Source organism: Felis catus, chromosome B3, assembly GCF_018350175.1.
Source record: "Felis catus isolate Fca126 chromosome B3, F.catus_Fca126_mat1.0, whole genome shotgun sequence".
Taxonomy (NCBI): Eukaryota; Metazoa; Chordata; class Mammalia; order Carnivora; family Felidae; genus Felis; species Felis catus.
This window is the reverse complement of record NC_058373.1, coordinates 147557274-147577830: the sequence shown is the minus strand read 5'-3', so window position 1 is coordinate 147577830 and position 20557 is coordinate 147557274. Positions and strand designations below refer to the sequence as shown.

Genomic DNA, 20557 nt, shown 5'->3' with positions numbered 1-20557 from the left:
CACCCAACTCTGTGCTTCTGCGGAGCCAAACCTCTGGCAGCGGATCTGACTCCCTCCCGCTGCCACAGGGCCCCTCCTGAAGAGGATCACCTAAGAAGAAGCGATCTAAGCCTGCCCTTCCTGCCCCTGTGCACCTTGCCTACCCACCCCAGCTAATACGCCAGATCCCCAGCATCACAAGCCTGGCAGTGTGCAAGTAGCCCAGACGGGCCACACCACGCCACAGTGAATCCCGCCCCTAGGAGAGGGGAAGAGAAGGCACACACCAGTCTGACTGTGGCCCCAGCGGTGGGCTGGGGCCAGACATCAGGTCTGACTGCGGCCCTGCCCACCAATTCCAGTTATACACCACAACACAGGGGAAGTGCCCTGCAGGTCCTCACCACGCCAGGGACTATCCAAAATGACCAAGCGGAAGAATTCCCCTCAGAAGAATCCCCAGGAAATAACAACAGCTAATGAACTGATCAAAAAGGATTTAAATAATATAACAGAAAGTGAATTTAGAATAATAGTCATAAAATTAATCGCTGGGCTTGAAAACAGTATACAGGACAGCAGAGAATCTCTTGCTACAGAGATCAAGGGACTAAGGAACAGTCACGAGGAGCTGAAAAACGCTTTAAACAAAATGCATAACAAAATGGAAACCACCACGGCTCGGCTTGAAGAGGCAGAGGAGAGAATAGGTGAACTAGAAGATAAAGTTATGGAAAAAGAGGAAGCTGAGAAAAAGAGAGATAAAAAAATCCAGGAGTATGAGGGGAAAATTAGAGAAATAAGTGATACACTAAAAAGAAATAATATACGCATAATTGGTATCCCAGAGGAGGAAGAGAGAGGGAAAGGTGCTGAAGGGGTACTTGAAGAAATCATAGCTGAGAACTTCCCTGAACTGGGGAAGGAAAAAGGCATTGAAATCCAAGAGACACAGAGAACTCCCTTCAGACGTAACTTGAATCGATCTTCTGCACGACATATCATAGTGAAACTGGCAAAATACAAGGATAAAGAGAAAATTCTGAAAGCAGCAAGGGGTAAACGTGCCCTCACATATAAAGGGAGACCTATAAGACTCGTGACTGATCTCTCTTTTGAAACTTGGCAGGCCAGAAAGAATTGGCACGAGATTTTCAGGGTGCTAGACAGAAAAAATATGCAGCCGAGAATCCTTTATCCAGCAAGTCTGTCATTTAGAATAGAAGGAGAGATAAAGGTCTTCCCAAACAAACAAAAACTGAAGGAATTTGTCACCACTAAACCAGCCCTACAAGAGATCCTAAGGGGGACCCTGTGAGACAAAGTCCCAGAGACATCACTACAAGCATAAAACATACAGACATCACAATGACTCTAAACCCATATCTTTCTATAATAACACTGAATGTAAATGGATTAAATGCGCCAACCAAAAGACATAGGGTATCAGAATGGATAAAGAAACAAGACCCATCTATTTGCTGTCTACAAGAGACTCATTTTAGACCTGAGGACACCTTTAGATTGAGAGTGAGGGGATGGAGAACTATTTATCATGCGACTGGAAGCCAAAAGAAAGCTGGAGTAGCCATACTTATATCAGACAAACTAGACTTTAAATTAAAGGCTGTAACAAGAGATGAAGAAGGACATTATATAATAGTTACAGGGTCTATCCATCAGGAAGAGCTAACAATTATAAATGTCTATGCACCGAATACCGGAGCCCCCAAATATATAAAACAATTACTCAGAAACATAAGCAACCTTATTGATAAGAATGTGGTAATTGCAGGGGACTTTAACACCCCACTTACAGAAATGGACAGATCATCTAGACACACGGTCAATAAAGAAACAAGGGCCCTGAATGAGACATTGGATCAGATGGACTTGACAGATATATTTAGAACTCTGCATCCCAAAGCAACAGAATATACTTTCTTCTCGAGTGCACATGGAACATTCTCCAAGATAGATCATATACTGGGTCACAAAACAGCCCTTCATAAGTTTACAAGAATTGAAATTATACCATGCATACTTTCAGACCACAATGCTATGAAGCTTGAAATCAACCACAGAAAAAAGTCTGGAAAACCTCCAAAGGCATGGAGGTTAAAGAACACCCTACTAACGAATGAGTGGGTCAACCAGGCAATTAGAGAAGAAATTAAAAAATATATGGAAACAAACGAAAATGAAAATACAACAATCCAAACACTTTGGGACGCAGCGAAGGCAGTCCTGAGAGGAAAATACATTGCAATCCAGGCCTATCTCAAGAAACAAAAAAATCCCAAATACAAAATCTAACAGCACACCTAAAGGAACTAGAAGCAGAACAGCAAAGGCAGCCTAAACCCAGCAGAAGAAGAGAAATAATAAAGATCAGAGCAGAAATAAACAACATAGAATCTAAAAAAACTGTAGAGCAGATCAACAAAACCAAGAGTTGGTTTTTTGAAAAAATAAACAAAATTGACAAACCTCTAGCCAGGCTTCTCAAAAAGAAAAGGGAAATGACCCAAATAGATAAAATCATGAATGAAAATGGAACTATTACAACCAATCCCTCAGAGATACAAACAATTATCAGGGAATACTATGAAAAATTATATGCCAACAAATTGGACAACCTGGAAGAAATGGACAAATTCCTGAACACCCACACTCTTCCAAAACTCAACCAGGAGGAAATAGAATGCTTGAACAGACCCATAACCAGCGAAGAAATTGAATCGGTTATCAAAAATCTCCCAACAAATAAGAGTCCAGGACCAGATGGCTTCCCAGGGGAGTTCTACCAGACGTTTAAAGCAGAGATAATACCTATCCTTCTCAAGCTATTCCAAGAAATAGAAAGGGAAGGAAAACTTCCAGACTCATTCTATGAAGCCAGTATTACTTTGATTCCTAAACCAGACAGAGACCCAGTAAAAAAAGAGAACTACAGGCCAATATCCCTGATGAATATGGATGCAAAAATTCTCAATAAGATATAGCAAATCTAATTCAACGGCATATAAAAAGAATCATTCACCATGATCAAGTGGGATTCATTCCTGGGATGCAGGGCTGGTTCGACATTTGCAAATCAATCAACGTGATACATCACATTAACAAAAAAAAAGAGAAGAACCATATGATCCTGTCAATCGATGCAGAAAAGGCCTTTGACAAAATCCAGCACCCTTTCTTAATAAAAGCCCTTGAGAAAGTCGGGATAGAAGGAACATACTTAAAGATCATAAAAGCCATTTATGAAAAGCCCACAGCTAACATCATCCTCGACAGGGAAAAACTGAGAGCTTATTCCCTGAGATCAGGAACACGACAAGGATGCCCACTCTCACCGCTGCTGTTTAACATAGTGCTGGAAGTTCTAGCATCAGCAATCAGACAACAAAAGGAAATCAAAGGCATCAAAATTGGCAAAGATGAAGTCAAGCTTTCGCTTTTTGCAGATGATGTGATATTATACATGGAAAATCCGATAGACTCCACCAAAAGTCTACTAGAACTGATACAGGAATTCAGCAAAGTTGCAGGATACAAAATCAATGTACAGAAATCAGTTGCATTCTTATACACTAACAATGAAGCAACAGAAAGACAAATAAAGAAACTGATCCCATTCACAATTGCACCAAGAAGCATAAAATACCTAGGAATAAATCTAACCAAAGATGTAAAGGATCTGTATGCTGAAAACTATAGAAAGCTTATGAAGGAAATTGAAGAAGATTTAAAGAAATGGAAAGACATTCCCTGCTCATGGATTGGAAAAATAAATATTGTCAAAATGTCAATACTACCCAAAGCTATCTACACATTCAATGCAATGCCAATCAAAATTGCACCAGCATTCTTCTCGAAACTAGAACAAGCAATCCTAAAATTCATATGGAACCACAAAAGGCCCCGAATAGCCAAAGGAATTTTGAAGAAGAAGACCAAAGCAGGAGGCATCACAATCCCAGACTTTAGCCTCTACTACAAAGCTGTCATCATCAAGACAGCATGGTATTGGCACAAAAACAGACACATAGACCAATGGAATAGAATAGAAACCCCAGAACTAGACCCACAAACGTATGGCCAACTCATCTTTGACAAAGCAGGAAAGAACATCCAATGGAAAAAAGACAGCCTCTTTAACAAATGGTGCTGGGAGAACTGGACAGCAACATGCAGAAGGTTGAAACTAGACCACTTTCTCACACCATTCAAAAAAATAAACTCAAAATGGATAAAGGACCTGAATGTGAGACAGGAAACCCTCAAGACACTAGAGGAGAAAGCAGGAAAAGACCTCTCTGACCTCAGCCGTAGCAATCTCTTACTCGACACATCCCCAAAGGCAAGGGAATTAAAAGCAAAAGTGAATTACTGGGACCTTATGAAGATAAAAAGCTTCTGCACAGCAAAGGAAACAACCAACAAAACTAAAAGGCAACCAACGGAATGGGAAAAGATATTCGCAAATGACACATCGGACAAAGGGCTAGTATCCAAAATCTATAAAGAGCTCACCAAACTCCACACCCGAAAAACAAATAACCCAGTGAAGAAATGGGCAGAAAACATGAATAGACACTTCTCTAAAGAAGACATCCGGATGGCCAACAGGAACATGAAAAGATGTTCAGCGTCGCTCCTTATCAGGGAAATACAAATCAAAACCACACTCAGGTATCACCTCACGCCAGTCAGAGTGGCCAAAATGAACAAATCAGGAGACTATAGATGCTGGAGAGGATGTGGAGAAACGGGAACCCTCTTGCACTGTTGGTGGGAATGCAAATTGGTGCAGCCGCTCTGGAAAGCAGTGTGGAGGTTCCTCAGAAAATTAAAAATAGACCTACCCTATGACCCAGCAATAGCACTGCAGGAATTTATCCAAGGGATACAGGAGTACTGATGCATAGGGCCACTTGTACCCCAATGTTCATAGCAGCACTCTCAACAATAGCCAAATTATGGAAAGAGCCTAAATGTCCATCAACTGATGAATGGATAAAGAAATTGTGGTTTATATACACAATGGAGTACTACGTGGCAATGAGAAAGAATGAAATATGGCCTTTTGTAGCAACGTGGATGGAACTGGAGAGTGTGATGCTAAGTGAAATAAGTCATACAGAGAAAGACAGATACCATATGGTTTCACTCTTATGTGGACCCTGAGAAATTAACAGGAACCCATGGGGGAGGGGAAGGAAAAAAAAAAACAGGTTAGAGTGGGAGAGAGCCAAAGCATAAGAGACTCTTAAAAACTGAGAACAAACTGAGGGTTGATGGGGGGTGGGAGGGAGGAGAGGGTGGGTGATGGGTATCGAGGAGGGCACCTTTTGGGATGAGCACTGGGGGTTGTATGGAAACCAATTTGTCAATAAATTTCATATTAAAAAAATAAAAATAAATAAAAATTAAAAAAAAATAAAAAAAAGAAATCCTGCAGAGTTGAGCCTGTGGAAAGTTAGGGACCCTTTTTCTAAATATTTTTTACTATTTTTACAGTTGTCTAGAATATATTTTAAATCATAATAGTGATATTAAAGTCTGTTTATTTTCTTCTGAATTAAAAATATACAACTATTTAATAGTAATTGATTTGGAAATTTTCAGAACTAAATAGTAACTGTTTCAGAAATTACTTTGGAATAAGAATTTATCCCATAATTCACCAATAGATGTAAAACACATGAAGCACATAACAGGATTTTCACTTCAGTTCATACCTAGAATCCTTTTGTTGGTGCAGATAGTCTTCTAAGTCATACCAATGTGTCCCCATGCATGCACTTTGTCTCAAAGACACATGGTTACACAAAGTATTAGACTGCCATGTGTACACATATTCTCCACGTTCCAGGGCAAACAGGTAATCATATTTTCCCAGCACCTCCTGAAATTCCCGTGCAGCCACACGGCATGTTCCCAGCAAGAATGCGTCCAGGAATGTTTGGGAAGGAGGGCCAAACAGGTGCCCCGGCCACCTGCTCAGTAAACTACAGAAGGATGCTAAGTGAACTGTGGAGTAACATCAGCCCTTCTGTCTGTTTGGACACACGTGTTACAGATGCAGACCTATTCAGTTAACACCATAGATGTGCTGGAAACGTGAGTTTACCTTCAGGATAAAGTAAGAATGGGTCCTGTGGAGGATCTAGCACCCAGAGGCCACACCCACTAATTGATGGGAGTCTACACACCAGCACACAGCGATGTGGGCTTCAAGTATAGTGCTGGGTCTGAGCTGACAAGCAGGATGTGGCTGAACCTAGAGCCTAGAAAGGTGAAGGGGAGGAGAAATTCTCCACCAAATGTTCTTGTGGACCAAGAACTAAGTTCACAGGACCTGGATGAACAGGGGAAAGAAACCAAAGTTCATTGTGTGTGCACAGAGGTCCCCCTAGATACACTTTAACTAGAACAGAGAAGTGAGGGCCCCCTAAACTGACATTAATGAGGTAAGCAAAGTGAGTGCCCCCTAGAGTAATATTAACTAGATAAGTGAACTGTAGTGTGCCCCCTAGATTTACTAACTAGATAAAGTGAGTGCCCCCTCAGATATACACAAATCAGATAAGCTAAGCAGGTGCCCATTAGATTTATATTGACTAAATAAGTAAAGTATAGCGTGCCCCCTAGATTTACATTAACTAGATAAGCTAAGTGAGTGTCCCCTAAATTTACATTAACTGGATAAGCAAGGTGAGTGCCCCTTAGATTTATATTACTTAGGTAAGTGAAGTGTAGCTTGCCCCCTACATATACATTAACTCCATCAACTGAGTGCCCCCTAGATATACATTAACCAAATAAGCAAAGTGGAGTACCCCCTAGATACCCATTAACTAGACTGGCAAAGTGGCTGCCCTCTAGATTTATGTTAACAAGAGAAGCAAAGTGAGTGCCCCCTAAATGAATAACTAGATAAGTGAAGTTAGTGACCCCTAGATTTACATAACTAGATAAGCAAAGTTTAACCTGTCCCCTAGATTTATATTAACTACAAGAGTGAAGTGAGTGCCACCTACATATACATTAACTCCATAAGGGAAGTGAGTGCCCCCTATATATACATGAAGGAGGTAAGTGAGGTGAGTGCCCCTAGAATTATATTAACTAGATAAGTGAGTGTGTCCCCTAGATTGACATTAACTAGATATGGGAAATCTAGCTTGCCCCAGAGATTTGCATTTACTAGATAAGCAAAGTGAGTGCCCCCTAAACATACATTAACCGGATAATTAAAATGAGTTTCCCCTATGCTGACATTAACTAGATAAGCGAATTGAATGCGCCCTAGATATACATTAATTAGATAAGCAAAGTGTGCTTACCTAATGTGTCCCATGGATTTTCATTAACAAGACAAGGAAACGAGTGCCCCCTAGATTTACATTAACTAGATAAGTGAAACGAGTGCCCCATAAATTCACATTAACTAGGTGAGTTAAATGAGTGCCCACTACATAAAAATTTACTGGATAAGTGAATGATCCCTAGATTTACATTAACTACATAAGGGAACTGAGTGCCCCCTAGATTTACATTAACTAGATAATCACAGTGAGTTCCCCTAAATTTATTTCAACTAAATCAGCGCAGTGCCCCCTAGATTTATATTAACTAGTTGCACTAGATCAATATTAACTAAATAAGTGAACTTTAGTGTTCCCACTAGAATTACATTAAGTACATAAGGGAACCGAGTGCCCCCTAGATTTACATTAACTAGATAATCACAGTGAGTTCCCCTAAATTTATTTCAACTAAATCAGTGCAGTGCCCCCTTGATTTATATTAACTAGTTTCACTAGATCAATATTAACTAAATAAGTGAACTTTAGTGTTCCCACTAGACTTACGTTAACTACATAAGGGAACTGAGTGTCCCCTAGATTTACATTAAATCGATAAGCAAAGCGAGTGCCCCCTAGGTCTATATTAACTAGATAAGGGTGATGAGTGCTCCCTAGATATATGTTAACGAGATAAGGGATATTAGTGACTCCTAGATACACAGATTTATTGAGATATAATCGACATATAACATTATGTAAGTTTAAGGTGTACAATCTGATGCCTTGATACATGTATATAATGCGAAATGTTTACCAAGTTAAAGTTAGTCAGTACATTCTTCAGCTAATTATGGTAAGAACATAAAGCAACTTTCAATATACAATATGTATATTAATTATTGTCATCTTACTATACATTAGACCCATGGAAGCTTTTTGTCTATCTTCTAACTGGAAGTTTGGACACACTGAGCAATGCCCCCGCCCCCATTTTCCCTGCCCCTCAGTCCCTGGAACCCACCATTGCACACTCTGTTTCTGTGAATTTGATGTTTCTAGACTCCACATGTAAGGGTGATCATACAGAATGTGTCTTTCTCTGTCTGACTAATTTAACTTAGCATAATGTCTTCAAGCTTCATCCATGTAGTCACAAATGGCACGATTAACTTTTATATGGATGAAATCTATCATCTATCTATCTATCTATCTATCTATCTATCTATCTATCTATCTCTGTATCCATCCATCTATCTATCTAATCTCACATCTTCTTTATCTATTAATCCCTTGATGAGCAGTTAGGTCTTTTCAGTGTCTCAGCTATGGAGAATAAGACTGCAATGAACATGGGGTGCACATATCTCTGATGTAGTGACTTCATCCCCTGTATATATCACTCAGAAATGGGATCGCTGGGCACAACCATACTTTTGTTCCTAATTTTTTGAGAATTCTCCATACTGCTTTCAGTAGTAACCTCACCAGTTTACATTCCTAGGGACAGTGTGCCAGGTTTGCTTATTTCCACATGCTCACAAGCATTTGTTATCTCTTGTCTGATGGTAACAGCCATAATAACAGGTGTGAAGTGTTATGGGATTGTGGCTTTGATTTGCATGTCTCTGGTGATGAGTGATGTTGAGCACCTTTTAATGCACTTGCTGGACGTTTGTACATGGACTTTGGAAACATGCCCTTTCAAGTCCTCTACTCCCCATTTTTTTTAAATTGGGTTGCGTGTTATAATATTCAGCAAAATAAGCTTTTTTTAAATTTTGGATATGAACCTCATATCACACGTTTTACAATTTTTTTCCATCCCTGTAAAATGTCTTTTCCTTTGGTGAATGTTTCTTTTCCTAAGCAGAAGATTTTTAGTTTGATGTGTTCTCACTCACTGATTTTTGTCTTCGTTGACTGTGTATTTGGAGTCATATCAGAAACATCATTTCCAAGACCAAGGTCAAGGAGATTTTTGACCATGTAGTTTTTAGGTGTGTTATGGTATCCCTATCTGATTTTTGTGTAAAAGGAAGGCAGGCATTTTAAAACTAGTGGGGACATTCACTCTTCCTGTCAAGTTGGGCACTAGCAGACAGCCCCTTTGTGTCTCCAGCTGAGGAGGGAACCCCAGTCTCCTGGAAGTAGCATAGCAGGAGAGTTCCAGAAGCCAGGAAAGAATCACAATAAAGGAGTAGAGGGAAAAAATACTGGAGCTCACACATGGTCACCAGTACTTTCTGTTCTCACCAGCTGGCATAAGAAAATACTAAAATACAACCTTGTACTTCACTAATCATGACACAGAACTGGGAAATGTTTCTTCAGTAAACTCAGAGGAAGCTTCAAAGTAACAACCAAAAGGATCAAAAGACTTGCAAACTAACAGCCAACCAGAATAAGACATGTAAAATTACAAAGCAATGTTTTTCAACACGTACAAAGGTAAAATTGACGTCTACCTCCACATCCCAAGGAAGTAGGAAGCAGTGGTCTCCATAATGAGGAAAAGTAGTCATCCATAGAAAGTGAACCGGCAGTGCCACAGGACATGGAAATGGTAGAGAAGTTCAGGGTGTTAAAATCGTATATTCTGTATTCAAGTAGCTAAAGGAAAGATGGAATGTGTTGAATAGAGCCATGTCTCTGGGTCCAAGTCCCTACTATGTCCATGTGACTATGCTTGGACAGGGCCCACCTGCCTCTGCCACATGTGCCCCAGCAAAACTAATGTGCAGGGTCACCCAATGCCACACCCTGTGACGGTTACCTAGCCCCACAGGTGGCCCCCAGGTGTAAGGTGCTGACTGCCCAGCACAGCCCTCTGTTCTGTTAGATGGTCTAGATCTGGCTTTGCTGAGGATCCTCCATTTATCCATTCTCACTGGCAGATGTCCCTGAGCAGAGGCATGAGGCTGGCAGAGGGCCAGGTCACCCTAAGTGCGTCCCTCTTGCTGTTTGCATTCTGGGAAGTGCTGGCTCCTGTCCAAGGTTCTCAAGATCATCCCTCATGGTGCTACATCTCCTCTGAGGTGATATTTCCCAAGAAGGATCTGAACCACAGCAAGGGCGTTCAGATGCCTCGCTGGCTGTCCAATAGCCTGCGTTTGGGGGGCAAGAGACAAAACTTCATTTTTACTTTCAATTTCTATTAAAAATATTCCTATTTGGGTAAAGAGGGGAAGATGGCGGCTTAGGAGAACACCTTATCATGCTGATCGCTTAGATTCCACCCACATCTGCCTAAATAACCCAGAAAACTTCCAGAAGACTAGCAGAACAGAGTCTCCAGAGCCAGCACACACAAGAGGCCTATGGAAGAGGGTAGGAAGGGCAGAGAGGCGGTGCATGCTATACGGAAAGTCAGGAGGGAGCCAGGGTGGTGGAGGGGGAGACCGCCCGGGAAGGCACAGCCCCCAAAGTCTGGTTTGCAAAAGCGGAGGGGCCAAACTCTGTGAGTTCTGACAACCAGCAGGGCTTAACATCTGAGATGCTAAAAGTCAACAGCTCTGCTCTCAGAGAGTGGAGAGAGTAAGAGGACACCTGGAGGCAGAGTTGATGAGTCCCGGAAGACAGAGCTCAGCTAGGCAGGAACAAAGGCAGTGGCCAGCGCCATCTCCCTCTCCCATCCCCCAGCCGAAATCCCAAAGGGAACCAGTTTCTGTCACCAAACTTGCTTGCATCACGCAAACATCCAACACTGTGCTTCTGTGGATCCATCCTTCCGACGGGTCTGCCTCTCTCCTGGTGCTTCAGGGCCCCTACCACAGGGGACCACTGATGGCAAAGTGAGCTAAGCCTACCCATCCCGCCACTGTGAACATTGTGGATCCACCATGGTTAATATGCCAGATCCTATCGAAGCAGCACGCCAAGCCTGGAAGTGTGCAAGCAGCACAGACAGGGGCCACACCACTCCACAGTGAATCTTGCCCCTGGGAGAGGGTAAGATAAGGTACACACCAGTGTGACTGTGGCCCCAGCGGTGGGCTGGGGGCAGACATTGGGCCTGACTGCAGCCCCACCCACCAACACAAGTTACACCAGACAGCACAGGGGAAGTGTCCTGCAGTTTGGAGCCACCACAGGGACTATCAAAAATCATGAAACGGAAGAACTCGCCTCAAAAGAGACTCCAGGAAGTAGTGACACCTAATGAATTGATCAAAAAAGATTTAAGCATATAACACCACAAGAATTTAGAATAATAGTCATAAAAGTAATCACTGGGCTTGAAAAAAGCACAGAAGAAAGCAGAGAATCTATTACACAGAGATCAAGGGACTAAAAAATAGTCATGAGGAGCTAAAAAAAATACCATAAATGTGGTGCAAAAGAAAATGGAGGTGGCCGTAACATGGACTGAAGAGGCAGGGGAGAGAATAGGTGAATTAGAGCATAAAATTATGGAAAAAGAGGAAGCTGGGAAAAATAGAGGTAAAAAAATCCAGGAGTATGAGGGGAGAATTAGAGAACTAAGTGATGCAATCAAATGGAACAATATCTCTATCATAGGAATTCAGGAAGAGGAAGAGAGAGAGAAAGGGGCTGAAGGTGTACTTGAACAAATCATAGCGGAGAACTTCCCTGATCTGGGGAAGGAAAAAGGCCTTGAAATCCAAGAGGCACAGGGGCACCTGGGTGGCTCAGTCGGTTGAGCGTCCGTCTTCAGCTCAGGTCACGATCTCGCGGTCCGTGAGTTCGAGCCCCGTGTCAGGCTCTGGGGTGATGGCTCAGAGCCTGGAGCCTACTTCCGATTCTGTGTCTCCCTCTCTCTTTGCCCCTCCCCTGTTCATGCTCTGTCTCTCTCTGTCTCAAAAATAAATAAATGTTAAAAACAAAAAAGAAATCCAAGAGACACAGAGAACTCCTTTCATATGTAACTTGAATCGATCTTCTGCATGATATGTCATAATGAAACTGCAAAATACAAGAATAAAGAGAAAATTCTGAAAGCAGCTACAGATAAACATGCTCTAACTTACAAAGTGAGATCCATAAGAGTAGTGGCAGACCTATCTACTGAAACCTGGCAGGCCAGAGAGGAATGGCAGGAAATCTTCAATGTGAGGAACAGAAATGCAGCCAAGAATCCTTTATCCAGCAAGTCCGTCATTCAGGATAGGAAAGATAAACATCTTCCCAAAAAAACAAAAATGAAAGGAATTCATCACCACTAAACCAGCCCTACAAGAGATCCTAAGGGGGATTCTGTAAGTGAAATGTTGCAAGGACCACAAAGTATCAGAGACATCACTACAAGCATGAAACCTACAGATATCACAATGACTCTAAACCCATAACTTTGAATAAGACTGAATGTAAATTGACTAAGTGCTCCAACCAAAAGACATAGGGTATCAGAATGGATAAAAAAACAAGACCCATCTATTTGCTGTCTACAAGAGACTCATTTGAGACCTGAGAACACCTTCAGATTGAAATTGAGGGGATGGATAGCTATCATGCTACTGGAAGTCAAAAGAAAGCTGGAGTAGCCATACGTATATCAGACAAACTAGACTTTCAATTAAAGGCTGTAACAAGAGGTGAACAAGGGCATTATATAATAATTACAGGGTCTATCCATCAGGAAGATTTAACAATTATAAATGTCTATGCACCGAATATGGCAGCACCCAAATATATAAAATAATTACAAACATAAGCAACCTTTTTGATAAGATAGTGATCACTGCAGGGGACTTTAACACCCCACATACAACAATGGATAGATCATCTAGACACAGGATCAATAAAGAAACAAGGGCCCTGAATGATACATTGGATCAGATGGACTTAACAGATATATTTAGAACTCTGCATCCCAAAGCAACAGAATATACTTTCTTCTCGAGTGCACATGGAACATTCTTCAAGATAGATCACATACTGGGTCATAAAACAGCCCTTCATAAGTAAAAAAGAACTCAGATGATACCATGCACAGTTTCAGACCAAAATGCTATGAAACTTGAAATCAACCACAGGAAAAAGTCTGGAACACTTCCAAAAGCATGGAGGTTAAAGAACACCCTACTAAAGAATGAATGGGTCACCCAGACAACTAGAGAAGAAATTTAAAAATATGTGGAAACAAATGAAAATGAAAATACAACACTCCAGTGGGGTCTAGGTGGCTCAGTCGGTTGAAATTCCAACTTTGGCTCAGGTCACAATTTCCAAGCTTGTGAGTCCGAGCCCCACGTCTGGGTCTGTGCTGACAGCTCAGAGTCTGGAGCCTGCTTTAGATTCTGTGCCTCCCTCTCTCTCTGCCCCTAACCCATTCGCATTCTGCTTCTGTCTCTGTGAAAAATAAATAAACATTAAAAAAAAAGAAAATACAAGAATCCAAATGCTTTGGGATGCAGCAAAGGCAGTCCTGAGAGGAAAATACATTGTAATCCAATCCTATCCCAAGAAACAAGAAAAATCCCAAATACAAAATCTAACAGCATACATAAAGGAAATAGAAGCAGAACAGCAAAGACACCCTAAACCCAGCAGAAGAAGAGAAATAATAAAGATCAGAGCAGAAATAAACAATATAGAATCTAAAAAACTGAAGAGCAGATCAATGAAACGAAGAGTTGGTTTTTTGAAAAAATAAGCAAAATTGATAAACCTCTAGCCAGCCTTCTCAAAAAGAAAAGGGAGATGACCCAAATAGATAAAATCATGAATTAAAATGGAATTATTACAACCAAACCCTTAGAAATACAAGAAATTATCAGGGAATACTATGAAAAATTATATGCCAACAAACTGGACAACTTTGAAGAAACGGACAAATTCCTAAGCACCCAGGCACTTCCAAAACTCAAACAGGAAGAAATAGAAAATTTGAACAGACCCATAACCAGTGAAGAAATTGAATCAGTCATTAAAAATCTCCCAACAAACAAGACTCCAGGACCAGGTGGCTTCCCTGGGGAATTCTACCAGACATTTAAAGCAGAGATAATACCTCTAGTTCTCAAGCTGTTCCAAAAAAATAGAAAGGGAAGGAAAACTTCCAGAATCATTCTATGAAGCCAGCATACTTCGATTCCTAAACCAGACAGAGACCCAGCAACAAACACAACCACAGCCCAATATCCCTGATGAATATGGATGCAAATATTCTATATAAGATACTAACAAATCGAATTCAACATAATATAAAAAGAATTATTCACAATGATTAACGGGATTCATTCCTGGGCTGCAGGCCTGGTTCAACATTTGCAAATCAATCAGTGTGATACATCACATTAATAAAAGAAAAGATAAGAAACATATGATCTTGTCAATCGATGCAGAGAAAGCATTTGACAAAATTCAGCATCCTTTCTAGGTAAAAACCATCAAGACACTCGGGATAGAAGGAACACACTTGAACATCATAAAAGCCGTTTATGAAAAGCCCACAGCTAATATGTTCCACTGGTCTACACCACCTGACACCACCCATGTATTCCAGTACTTGCTTCTGAAGGGAATTTCCAAACAGATGACAATTTCACTAGTGATTTACACCAAAAAATAATTGGATCCAAGTGAGGGCACAATATTGGATTTTAGCTGCATGTTAAGGGGAACTTTGCTTTCATTCTTAGAAGACAGAGAAGAGGTTTATACCAGAGACAAGGTCACAAGGACGGATCCTCTGAGAACCAGCAGTGGACCATCACCTTCCTGGGAGAGGGTACATTTCACATACAATAGAAGCTGTGAATGTATAACATTTGGAGGAGTGACCTCAGAGGGTGGTGGGGCCGCAGGGTGGCCAGAACATCTCTTTAACCTCAGATGAGGGACCTCCGGAGTCATGTCACTTGTCCACAATACAGTCAGCTTAGGGTGGCTATGGTTCTGGTCTTACATCCCAGAGCCCAGTTTGTAGGGCTGCCCTCCACCTCCACTGGCTAGTGTCCAACATCCTCCAATCAAGGCTGCAGAACACAGGATGCATGTCAACCCCAGATGTCCTCTCTCAATGGCAATGACTCCTTTATGTGTCTTTCCTTGTTGTTATCTGTCTTTCTTCATGTTTCTTTCCTTACCGTTTCTCTTCACCTCAGAGCATTTGGGGGACATCCATGCATATCCACCTGGGTTCGGTTAGACACTCAGACCCAGAGGGAGACATGGACTTCATGCAAGAAAGTGTCTGTGCCTGGTGATGAGGTGTTTCATCCCACAATTCTCAAGGTATTCCCTCCCACAGATGTGCTGTCTTCAGGACCCACTCATCTTCAGTTCCGAGATGGACATTTGGTGACTGCCCATCTGTGTCCTGAACTCCATCCCCAGACTCATACACATGGCAGTAATATCAATGTCTCAAAATTAATCTCATGTGACAAGTCCCTTTGGCCACATAAGTTATTCTACACAGGTTCAAGAATGACATAGATGACCACAGTCCACACTGATGTCAGGGAAAGTTCACCTCCATCCCACATGACACATTACCACACCCCCAAATCCTCCAACATGTCAAATCATTAAATATTAAGTCCAAAATGTACCTAAATTTCACTACCTCTAAAACCCCAAATGTAACCATGTAGCTTGGGTAGGGTGAGACTGTGGTACCTTCCATCCGGGGGTGAAACGCTCTCCATCAGCCGACCTGCATTTCTAGAAAACCATTTTTGTTCTTCTGAATGCTTCTGCATGGTAACCATAACATAACAGGTACTGACATTCCTATGCCAGAAGAAATACAGTGTAATTGAGAAGTGCATCACCAACAAGAAACAATTTGATTATCAATCTGGGGAAACCCATTAGGTTCAAAGACAGAATGCTCTGAATCTCAGGCTCCAACTTGTCTCTGGGATTGACACTTCCTTTTTTCTTAAAGGTGGTACATGTCTGAAGCTGAGCACATTTATCCTAGTTTCATGAAAATAGAATTTCTGAGCCCAAAAATCTTCTTTTGTTCTCTCAATTATCAAATGAAAAGTTCTTCTGACTCTTGCCAGCTGATAAGGATAACTATTCAAGATTGTTGCTCACCAATGATTAAAGGAAATATAACTGTATATTTATAGGCAAGAAGCAGAGTGAGGGGTTCAAAGATGGAAAATATGTAGGAGGAGACATCCTGTGAACAGAAGGGTCTGCAGTGCTCATGATGGAAGGGTCTCACCCTTGCATGTTGCATAAATGGGGAGGGGAATAAAGGAGTCACTGTATCTCTGCAGGGGTCTGTGAAACAACAGGAGCACGGGGACCACCGGGGGCAATCACAACCACCAGGGGGAACTCAGAGACCAGGGAGCTCATGATCCAGGACAAGAGATTGGTTGAGGACTGGTCTCCTCTCAAGGGCTTTCAGATCCAGGCTCTGCACACTCATTCTGACATGAACACAGCAAAGAGTTTGTAAAAGCTGTGGAAACACACAAGTGTCCTCCCTGTTGAAATAAACCATGATAATGGGAATACACAAATTTTCCCAGGGTCAGACACTGGGATAAATACATCTTTGATCATTCTCACATTAACAAGAGTTTAGAAGAATAATGATCTCCATTTCATAGATGAAGAAATATTTTTAATTAACATCATCCTTCCTGATCTCAGGTGTTTTGCCTTCAACATATTTCAATAAAATTCAACCATTTTAACGTTATTGAGGCTTTCTTTTTTAATGTTTATTTATTTTTATGAGAGAGAGAGAGACAGACTGGGAGCGGGCAAGGGGAAGAAAGAGAGAGGAGACACAGTATCAGAATATGAAGCAGTCTCCAGGCTCTGAGCTGTCAGCACAGAGCACGACACAAGGCTCAGACTCATAAACTGTGAGACCATGACCTGAGTCAAGATCAGACACTTAACCAACTGAGCCACCCAGAGGCTCCATATGGAGGGTTTCCATTGATATCCACATAGAGTTCATGTGTAAATGACCCCCTGTGTTTGTAGAAAACCCCTGGCATCTCCATCAGCTCTGTGAGTCTCTGTCGAGGCTTCTCACTCTCTCCAATTTGTGACACAATAGACCTGGCTTCCACCCATAACTCTCCTGGGACTTCTAGAAGGTCAGGAACCTGCAAACCTCACTGGGATGTACAGCCTTGTCCTGCATGTGGTTCAGGAGGCTGGTGGGTCCCCTGATGGGGAGCACACGTTCAGATACTGGGACTACTCCCACCTCATACGTGATCTTGGACATTCACACACTCTGTCTCTGCTGCAGTGTATCTGTTAACCTGTACAATGGTGGTATACTGATTCTTACCTCAAGTGTTTGGGTGCATATGTGAAAATAAGGATTATCATGGGTACTTATAATCACGGCAGCAAAATCACAAATTAATAAATCACAACGTTCTGAAAGATATTGTGACACCAAACACTGCCCCATCCCTTACACCTGCCAAGGGTCACTGGCTTCTTGAGGATTATATTGCAAAATTTGCTATATTGTCAAAGGACATCTGTATGCTGATTAAACCCTCCATCCCTGAAACTGTAGCTGGGAGAAGAGCCCCAGCCCCTAAGTGTTCACATTCAGTGATCACAACAGAACACAGACATCTCACCATGGAGTTTGGGTTCACTTTGGTTTTCCTTGGTTCTATTTTAAACTGTAATTCATGATGAACAAGAAACACTGACTATGTTAGTGGATATGAGTGAGAGAAACAGTGGATGTGTGACATTTTCCGGACTTGTATCTGTAGATGTCTTGTGTGACGTACAGCTGGTGGAGTCTGGGGGAGACCTGAGAAGCCTGGCAGGGGAGGGGGTCCCTGAGACTCTCCTGTGCAGTCTCTAGATTCACCTTCAGTAGCTAATTGAGGAGGTGGGTCTGCCAGACTCCAGGGAAGGGGCTGAATGGGGGTCTACATATCTGTATGGTATAAGATAAGAACCAAATGTCATTATTTTACTCACTGGAATTCAAAACCATTTGTGAAAGAGGCCATTTTTCCCTAATTTTAATTCTATGAAATCTCATGGAGGATTTGCTGACTGCATCCAGACACATTTCACTCTGGTCTCTGTAATCTGCTCCACTGGTCTGTGTGTCTGACTCTGTGCCAGCAGCACAGTGTTATAGACAATGTACCTCTGTAATATACTTAGAAAGAAGGATGTGTGCTGTCTCCAGGTTTGTTCTTCTTTCTCAGGATTGTTTTCTCACTTCTGTGTGCTTTGTGGTACTATATAAATAAGAATTTCCCAGATACATTCATTGGCATTTTTATTAACTCAACTAATATTAGAAATTATTAGAACGGATAAAAGGAATAAAATGTAATAATACAAAAAATTAACAAATTGAAATGGATATCTGGAAAGCTAAATGCAATTGAAAAAGCATCTGTACTAGGAAAATAGGTAAAACTCAAACAGATACAATCAGAATTAAGGAGGCGACATAACTGATACCAAGGAAGTGAAAAACAATAACAGAAAATGCCTAGATAATTATAGACCCATTATTAGATAAATAAGGGCAACTAGGAAATTTCTAGAGACAAACAATCCGCAAGACTGTACTTGAAGAAATAGAAAATTAACAGAATGAAAACAAATAAAATTCAATCTATAATCTAATCATACACCGCCTCAAAAGAAAAAAGTCAGCTTAGTAAGACAGGGCTTTATCTATGAATTATATCCAAATATAAAAGAGACTTAATGACAATACCTCTCAGACTCTTACCAAAAAATGAAAAGAAAGGAATATGCCCCAATTCATCTACAAGACCAACCTTAACTATGCTGCAAAATCGAAAGACACCGTAAGAAGAGAAACTAAAGGCCAATATCTCAGATGGACATACACGCAAAACTCCTAGTGAATGTAACAGCACAATGAAAGGGTCATATGTGACAATGCAGTCACATCTGTTGATCATCTATATCACCATCTATTGATACATATAAAACTAGACAAAATTCAAGAAATTGTCATTAGTAAAAAATCTCAGCAACTGAGGGAAAGAAAGAAATAACCTCCACGAAATCGTGGCCATAGATGAAAAGCCCACACCTGACAGCATATTTAACAGTGAAAAACTGAAGCTTTTCCTATCACGTTAGGAGCCGGGCAAGGATGCTCATTCCCTACATAGGTATTCCACATGGTAACATGAAGACCAGTAAAATATGGCACCCAATGTATGTCATCTTGTCACATTGCTTATTTGGAGGAAAGTCACTTGAGTAACAGCTAGTCTAAGGAAACTGTGACCCTTCTTTGTCCCCCTGAGAGCAGGAAATAAATCTCTCCTGGGAAACTTCCTTCCCTCTACCAGAATGGAAGAACCATCCTTAGCACCAGAAATGGGAACTTAGCACCAAGAAGGCTGTGCAAACAAGCCTTATTAGTTCCTCACTAATTGACTTGCCCAAACCCAAATCTCTGTCTTGTTAACTCTTCGCAAATCCATTGTTTTTTTATTCTAAAAGGCACAAGTGCCACCTACTTGATTCATTCTCTGGGTGTCATATTATTAGAAAGCTTGTGCATATGCAAAATGAAATTTATTCTCTTCTGTAGATCTGTCTTATGTCAATTGAATCCTTAGACCAGACAAAGAACACAGAAGCAAAGAAGGAAAAAGCTTTCTGCTCCTACAAGTTGCAGATGTACCCATAAAAATTAGGTAAGAAAATGAAATAAAGACATGTAAATCAGTAAGAAGAAAATTGTATGAGAATCACACGAACTAACATATAGTGAAACCTTAGAAACTCCACAAAAAAAGTATTAGAACTAATAAACTCAGGAAAAGTTCAGGATACAAATCAACATACAAAAATATGTTGTATTTCCACACACCAAAAACATAGTATATGAAAAAACTAACAAAACCACACAATTGAAAATGGCACAAAATGGAGCACCTGTGTGGCTCAATCCGTTAAGTGCCTACTGTTGATTTTGGCTCAGGTCATGATCTCATGGTTCCTGAGTTTAATTCTAAGGCAGGGTCTGCAATGATTGTGCAGAGCCTGCTTGGGATTCTCTGTCCCCTTCTCTCGCTCTGATCTCTCTCTCATTGTCTCTGTCACACAAAAATAAACACACATTAAAATTATATGGCACAAAATAAAGTATTTAGGATTAAATTTCACTAAAAAGTAAAATAACATACCAAACATAACCTGCTGGGAGAAAGACATGTAAAATGGCAAACAGATGAAAACATAACTGTGTTCACAGATTAGAATTATTTATACTGTCACAGTCCCTTCTGCAAGAAGTGATCCAGAAGTGCCTCTCAAACACTGGTTTTAAATTTGAACCA

General features: G+C 41.0%; 1 long non-coding RNA gene across 1 annotated transcript in view; it reads right to left on the bottom strand.

The window, feature by feature from the left end:
* Window positions 1-16182, bottom strand: part of LOC123386317 — a 74000-nt gene extending 57818 nt beyond the window's left edge. Inside the window, exon 1 of the long non-coding RNA XR_006600097.1 lies at window positions 15879-16182. This is a non-coding gene — a long non-coding RNA (uncharacterized LOC123386317). The remainder of the gene's footprint in view (window positions 1-15878) is intronic.
* Window positions 16183-20557: the final 4375 nt, after the last annotated feature.